Below are 5,680 nucleotides of genomic sequence, written 5' to 3'. Positions count from 1 at the left end.
ACGGGATTAATATATATCGCGCACGTGCGACATGTTTGTCACAAGGCGCAAAAAATAATTATAAAAGGAATGCAACACGAGGACTTCCCAGGAGGTCACCCATCCTAGTACTACTCTCGTCCAAGCACGCTTAACTTCGGAGTTCTGATGGGATCCGGTGCTTTAGTGCTGGTATGATCGCATCCGACATGTTTCCCCGTCTTCGTCCCTTATGCTTGCCACCCCCAGGTCTGCTCCAAAGACGATTCTACATTCTCACTACCATTACAACCGTTCCCTAACAATGGATAATGTCCTATACTACTTACTCTCCCGCTCAATCACGGAGACGAGTTTTCCACGGTTTCCACCCCTCCCTCCATACCGCAGCAACACGAGTTTTTTCCACCCCTTTCAGAACGCGCTCTTCGCGCCACAAAGCCGCCCCAAGACGCGCGAGCAATGAGCATCGAGCTTAAACATATCGCAAACGTCAAACATAATATAACGGGATTAATATATATCGCGCACGTGCGACATGTTTGTCACAAGGCGCAAAAAATAATTATAAAAGGAATGCATCGAGCTTAAACATATCGCAAACGTCAAACATAATATAACGGGATTAATATATATCGCGCACGTGCGACATGTTTGTCACAAGGCGCAAAAAATAATTATAAAAGGAATGCAACACGAGGACTTCCCAAGAGGTCACCCATCCTAGTACTACTCTCGCCCAAGCACGCTTAACTTCGGAGTTCTGATGGGATCCGGTGATTTAGTGCTGGTATGATCGCATCCGACATGTTTCCCCGTCTTCGTCCCTTATGCTTGCCACTCCCAGGTCCGTTCCAAAGACGATTCTACATTCTCACTACCATTACAACCGTTCCCTAACAATGGATAATGTCCTATACTACTTACTCTCCCGCTCAATCACGGAGACGAGTTTTCCACGGTTTCCACCCCTCCCTCCATACCGCAGCAACACGAGTTTTTTCCACCCCTTTCAGAACGCGCTCTTCGCGCCACAAAGCCGCCCCAAGACGCGTGAGCAATGAGCATCGAGCTTAAACATATCGTAAACGTCAAACATAATATTACGGGATTAATATATATCGCGCACGTGCGACATGTTTGTCACAAGGCGCAAAAAATAATTATAAAAGGAATGCAACACGAGGACTTCCCAGGAGGTCACCCATCCTAGTACTACTCTCGTCCAAGCACGCTTAACTTCGGAGTTCTGATGGGATCCGGTGCTTTAGTGCTGGTATGATCGCATCCGACATGTTTCCCCGTCTTCGTCCCTTATGCTTGCCACCCCCAGGTCTGCTCCAAAGACGATTCTACATTCTCACTACCATTACAACCGTTCCCTAACAATGGATAATGTCCTATACTACTTACTCTCCCGCTCAATCACGGAGACGAGTTTTCCACGGTTTCCACCCCTCCCTCCATACCGCAGCAACACGAGTTTTTTCCACCCCTTTCAGAACGCGCTCTTCGCGCCACAAAGCCGCCCCAAGACGCGCGAGCAATGAGCATCGAGCTTAAACATATCGCAAACGTCAAACATAATATAACGGGATTAATATATATCGCGCACGTGCGACATGTTTGTCACAAGGCGCAAAAAATAATTATAAAAGGAATGCAACACGAGGACTTCCCAGGAGGTCACCCATCCTAGTACTACTCTCGCCCAAGCACGCTTTACTTCGGAGTTCTGATGGGATCCGGTGCTTTAGTGCTGGTATGATCGCATCCGACATGTTTCCCCGTCTTCGTCCCTTATGCTTGCCACTCCCAGGTCCGCTCCAAAGACGATTCTACAGTCTCACTACCATTACAACCGTTCCCTAACAATGGATAATGTCCTATACTACTTACTCTCCCGCTCAATCACGGAGACGAGTTTTCCACGGTTTCCACCCCTCCCTCCATACCGCAGCAACACGAGTTTTTTCCACCCCTTTCAGAACGCGCTCTTCGCGCCACAAAGCCGCCCCAAGACGCGTGAGCAATGAGCATCGAGCTTAAACATATCGCAAACGTCAAACATAATATAACGGGATTAATATATATCGCGCACGTGCGACATGTTTGTCACAAGGCGCAAAAAATAATTATAAAAGGAATGCAACACGAGGACTTCCCAGGAGGTCACCCATCCTAGTACTACTCTCGCCCAAGCACGCTTAACTTCGGAGTTCTGATGGGATCCGGTGCTTTAGTGCTGGTATGATCGCATCCGACATGTTTCCCCGTCTTCGTCCCTTATGCTTGCCACTCCCAGGTCCGCTCCAAAGACGATTCTACATTCTCACTACCATTACAACCGTTCCCTAACAATGGATAATGTCTTATACTACTTACTCTCCCGCTCAATCACGGAGACGAGTTTTCCACGGTTTCCACCCCTCCCTCCATACCGCAGCAACACGAGTTTTTTCCACCCCTTTCAGAACGCGCTCTTCGCGCCACAAAACCGCCCCAAGACGCGCGAGCAATGAGGATCGAGCTTAAACATATCGCAAACGTCAAACATAATATAACGGGATTAATATATATCGCGCACGTGCGACATGTTTGTCACAAGGCGCAAAAAATAATTATAAAAGGAATGCAACACGAGGACTTCCCAGGAGGTCACCCATCCTAGTACTACTCTCGCCCAAGCACGCTTAACTTCAGAGTTCTGATGGGATCCGGTGCTTTAGTGCTGGTATGATCGCATCCGACATGTTTCCCCGTCTTCGTCCCTTATGCTTTCCACTCCCAGGTCCGCTCCAAAGACGATTCTACATTCTCACTACCATTACAACCATTCCCTAACAATGGATAATGTCCTATACTACTTACTCTCCCGCTCAATCACGGAGACGAGTTTTCCACGGTTTCCACCCCTCCCTCCATACCGCAGCAACACGAGTTTTTTCCACCCCTTTCAGAACGCGCTCTTCGCGCCACAAAGCCGCCCCAAGACGCGCGAGCAATGAGCATCGAGCTTAAACATATCGCAAACGTCAAACATAATATAACGGGATTAATATATATCGCGCACGTGCGACATGTTTGTCACAAGGCGCAAAAAATAATTATAAAAGGAATGCAACACGAGGACTTCCCAGGAGGTCACCCATCCTAGTACTACTCTCGCCCAAGCACGCTTAACTTCGGAGTTCTGATGGGATCCGGTGCTTTAGTGCTGGTATGATCGCATCCGACATGTTTCCCCGTCTTCGTCCCTTATGCTTTCCACTTCCAGGTCCGCTCCAAAGACGATTCTACATTCTCACTACCATTACAACCGTTCCCTAACAATGGATAATGTCCTATACTACTTACTCTCCTGCTCAATCACGGAGACGAGTTTTCCACGGTTTCCACCCCTCCCTCCATACCGCAGCAACACGAGTTTTTTCCACCCCTTTCAGAACGCGCTCTTCGCGCCACAAAGCCGCCCCAAGACGCGCGAGCAATGAGCATCGAGCTTAAACATATCGCAAACGTCAAACATAATATAACGGGATTAATATATATCGCGCACGTGCAACATGTTTGTCACAAGGCGCAAAAAATAATTATAAAAGGAATGCAACACGAGGACTTCCCAGGAGGTCACCCATCCTAGTACTACTCTCGCCCAAGCACGCTTAACTTCGGAGTTCTGATGGGATCCGGTGCTTTAGTGCTGGTATGATCGCATCCGACATGTTTCCCCGTCTTCGTCCCTTATGCTTGCCACTCCCAGGTCCGCTCCACAGACGATTCTACATTCTCACTACCATTACAACCGTTCCCTAACAATGGATAATGTCCTATACTACTTACTCTCCCGCTCAATCACGGAGACGAGTTTTCCACGGTTTCCACCCCTCCCTCCATACCGCAGCAACACGAGTTTTTTCCACCCCTTTCAGAACGCGCTCTTCGCGCCACAAAGCCGCCCCAAGACGCGCGAGCAATGAGCATCGAGCTTAAACATATCGCAAACGTCAAACATAATATAACGGGATTAATATATATCGCGCACGTGCGACATGTTTGTCACAAGGCGCAAAAAATAATTATAAAAGGAATGCAACACGAGGACTTCCCAGGAGGTCACCCATCCTAGTACTACTCTCGCCCAAGCACGCTTAACTTCGGAGTTCTGATGGGATCCAGTGCATTAGTGCTGGTATGATCGCATCCGACATGTTTCCCCGTCTTCGTCCCTTATGCTTGCCACTCCCAGGTCCGCTCCAAAGACGATTCTACATTCTCACTACCATTACAACCGTTCCCTAACAATGGATAATGTCCTATACTACTTACTCTCCCGCTCAATCACGGAGACGAGTTTTCCACGGTTTCCACCCCTCCCTCCATACCGCAGCAACACGAGTTTTTTCCACCCCTTTCAGAACGCGCTCTTCGCGCCACAAAGCCGCCCCAAGACGCGCGAGCAATGAGCATCGAGCTTAAACATATCGCAAACGTCAAACATAATATAACGGGATTAATATATATCGCGCACGTGCGACATGTTTGTCACAAGGCGCAAAAAATAATTATAAAAGGAATGCAACACGAGGACTTCCCAGGAGGTCACCCATCCTAGTATTACTCTCGCCCAAGCACGCTTAACTTCGGAGTTCTGATGGGATCCGGTGCTTTAGTGCTGGTATGATCGCATCCGACATGTTTCCCCGTCTTCGTCCCTTATGCTTGCCACTCCCAGGTCCGCTCCAAAGACGATTCTACATTCCCACTACCATTACAACCGTTCCCTAACAATGGATAATGTCCTATACTACTTACTCCCCCGCTCAATCACGGAGACGAGTTTTCCACGGTTTCCACCCCTCCCTCCATACCGCAGCAACACGAGTTTTTTCCACCCCTTTCAGAACGCGCTCTTCGCGCCACAAAGCCGCCCCAAGACGCGCGAGTAATGAGCATCGAGCTTAAACATATCGCAAACGTCAAACATAATATAACGGGATTAATATATATCGCGCACGTGCGACATGTTTGTCACAAGGCGCAAAAAATAATTATAAAAGGAATGCAACACGAGGACTTCCCAGGAGGTCACCCATCCTAGTACTACTCTCGCCCAAGCACGCTTAACTTCGGAGTTCTGATGGGATCCGGTGCTTTAGTGCTGCTATGATCGCATCCGACATGTTTCCCCGTCTTCGTCCCTTATGCTTGCCACTCCCAGGTCCGCTCCAAAGACGATTCTACATTCTCACTACCATTACAACCGTTCCCTAACAATGGATAATGTCCTATACTACTTACTCTCCCGCTCAATCACGGAGACGAGTTTTCCACGGTTTCCACCCCTCCCTCCATACCGCAGCAACACGAGTTTTTTCCACCCCTTTCAGAACGCGCTCTTCGCGCCACAAAGCCGCCCCAAGACGCGCGAGCAATGAGCATCGAGCTTAAACATATCGCAAACGTCAAACATAATATAACGGGATTAATATATATCGCGCACGTGCGACATGTTTGTCACAAGGCGCAAAAAATAATTATAAAAGGAATGCAACACGAGGACTTCCCAGGAGGTCACCCATCCTAGTACTACTCTCGTCCAAGCACGCTTAACTTCGGAGTTCTGATGGGATCCGGTGCTTTAGTGCTGGTATGATCGCATCCGACATGTTTCCCCGTCTTCGTCCCTTATGCTTGCCAC

At 48.6% G+C, this 5,680-nt stretch overlaps 12 non-coding genes across 12 annotated transcripts; all 12 read right to left on the bottom strand.

Annotated features, from left to right (window-relative positions):
• Nucleotides 1–66: 66 nt before the first annotated feature.
• Nucleotides 67–185, bottom strand: LOC123176355 (5S ribosomal RNA). The gene has a single exon (XR_006488480.1). It is a non-coding gene; the product is annotated as a 5S ribosomal RNA (ribosomal RNA).
• A 479-nt stretch (nt 186–664) lies between these two features.
• On the bottom strand, nt 665–783 carry LOC123176359 (5S ribosomal RNA). Its single transcript, XR_006488484.1, has one exon. It is a non-coding gene; the product is annotated as a 5S ribosomal RNA (ribosomal RNA).
• Nucleotides 784–1,150: 367 nt separating this feature from the next.
• Nucleotides 1,151–1,269, bottom strand: LOC123176366 (5S ribosomal RNA). Its single transcript, XR_006488490.1, has one exon. It is a non-coding gene; the product is annotated as a 5S ribosomal RNA (ribosomal RNA).
• A 367-nt stretch (nt 1,270–1,636) lies between these two features.
• LOC123176356 (5S ribosomal RNA) lies at nt 1,637–1,755 on the bottom strand. Its single transcript, XR_006488481.1, has one exon. It is a non-coding gene; the product is annotated as a 5S ribosomal RNA (ribosomal RNA).
• A 367-nt stretch (nt 1,756–2,122) lies between these two features.
• LOC123176364 (5S ribosomal RNA) lies at nt 2,123–2,241 on the bottom strand. The gene has a single exon (XR_006488488.1). It is a non-coding gene; the product is annotated as a 5S ribosomal RNA (ribosomal RNA).
• Nucleotides 2,242–2,608: 367 nt separating this feature from the next.
• Nucleotides 2,609–2,727, bottom strand: LOC123176357 (5S ribosomal RNA). The gene has a single exon (XR_006488482.1). It is a non-coding gene; the product is annotated as a 5S ribosomal RNA (ribosomal RNA).
• A 367-nt stretch (nt 2,728–3,094) lies between these two features.
• LOC123176363 (5S ribosomal RNA) lies at nt 3,095–3,213 on the bottom strand. Its single transcript, XR_006488487.1, has one exon. It is a non-coding gene; the product is annotated as a 5S ribosomal RNA (ribosomal RNA).
• A 367-nt stretch (nt 3,214–3,580) lies between these two features.
• LOC123176354 (5S ribosomal RNA) lies at nt 3,581–3,699 on the bottom strand. Its single transcript, XR_006488479.1, has one exon. It is a non-coding gene; the product is annotated as a 5S ribosomal RNA (ribosomal RNA).
• A 367-nt stretch (nt 3,700–4,066) lies between these two features.
• On the bottom strand, nt 4,067–4,185 carry LOC123176358 (5S ribosomal RNA). The gene has a single exon (XR_006488483.1). It is a non-coding gene; the product is annotated as a 5S ribosomal RNA (ribosomal RNA).
• A 367-nt stretch (nt 4,186–4,552) lies between these two features.
• LOC123176360 (5S ribosomal RNA) lies at nt 4,553–4,671 on the bottom strand. Its single transcript, XR_006488485.1, has one exon. It is a non-coding gene; the product is annotated as a 5S ribosomal RNA (ribosomal RNA).
• A 367-nt stretch (nt 4,672–5,038) lies between these two features.
• On the bottom strand, nt 5,039–5,157 carry LOC123176361 (5S ribosomal RNA). Its single transcript, XR_006488486.1, has one exon. It is a non-coding gene; the product is annotated as a 5S ribosomal RNA (ribosomal RNA).
• A 367-nt stretch (nt 5,158–5,524) lies between these two features.
• Nucleotides 5,525–5,643, bottom strand: LOC123176365 (5S ribosomal RNA). The gene has a single exon (XR_006488489.1). It is a non-coding gene; the product is annotated as a 5S ribosomal RNA (ribosomal RNA).
• Nucleotides 5,644–5,680: the final 37 nt, after the last annotated feature.

This window comes from Triticum aestivum, unplaced genomic scaffold, assembly GCF_018294505.1.
Source record: "Triticum aestivum cultivar Chinese Spring unplaced genomic scaffold, IWGSC CS RefSeq v2.1 scaffold92579, whole genome shotgun sequence".
NCBI classification, from domain to species: domain Eukaryota; kingdom Viridiplantae; phylum Streptophyta; class Magnoliopsida; order Poales; family Poaceae; genus Triticum; species Triticum aestivum.
The sequence above is the reverse complement of the archived record's forward strand: the minus strand, read 5'-3'. Positions and strand labels throughout refer to the sequence as shown.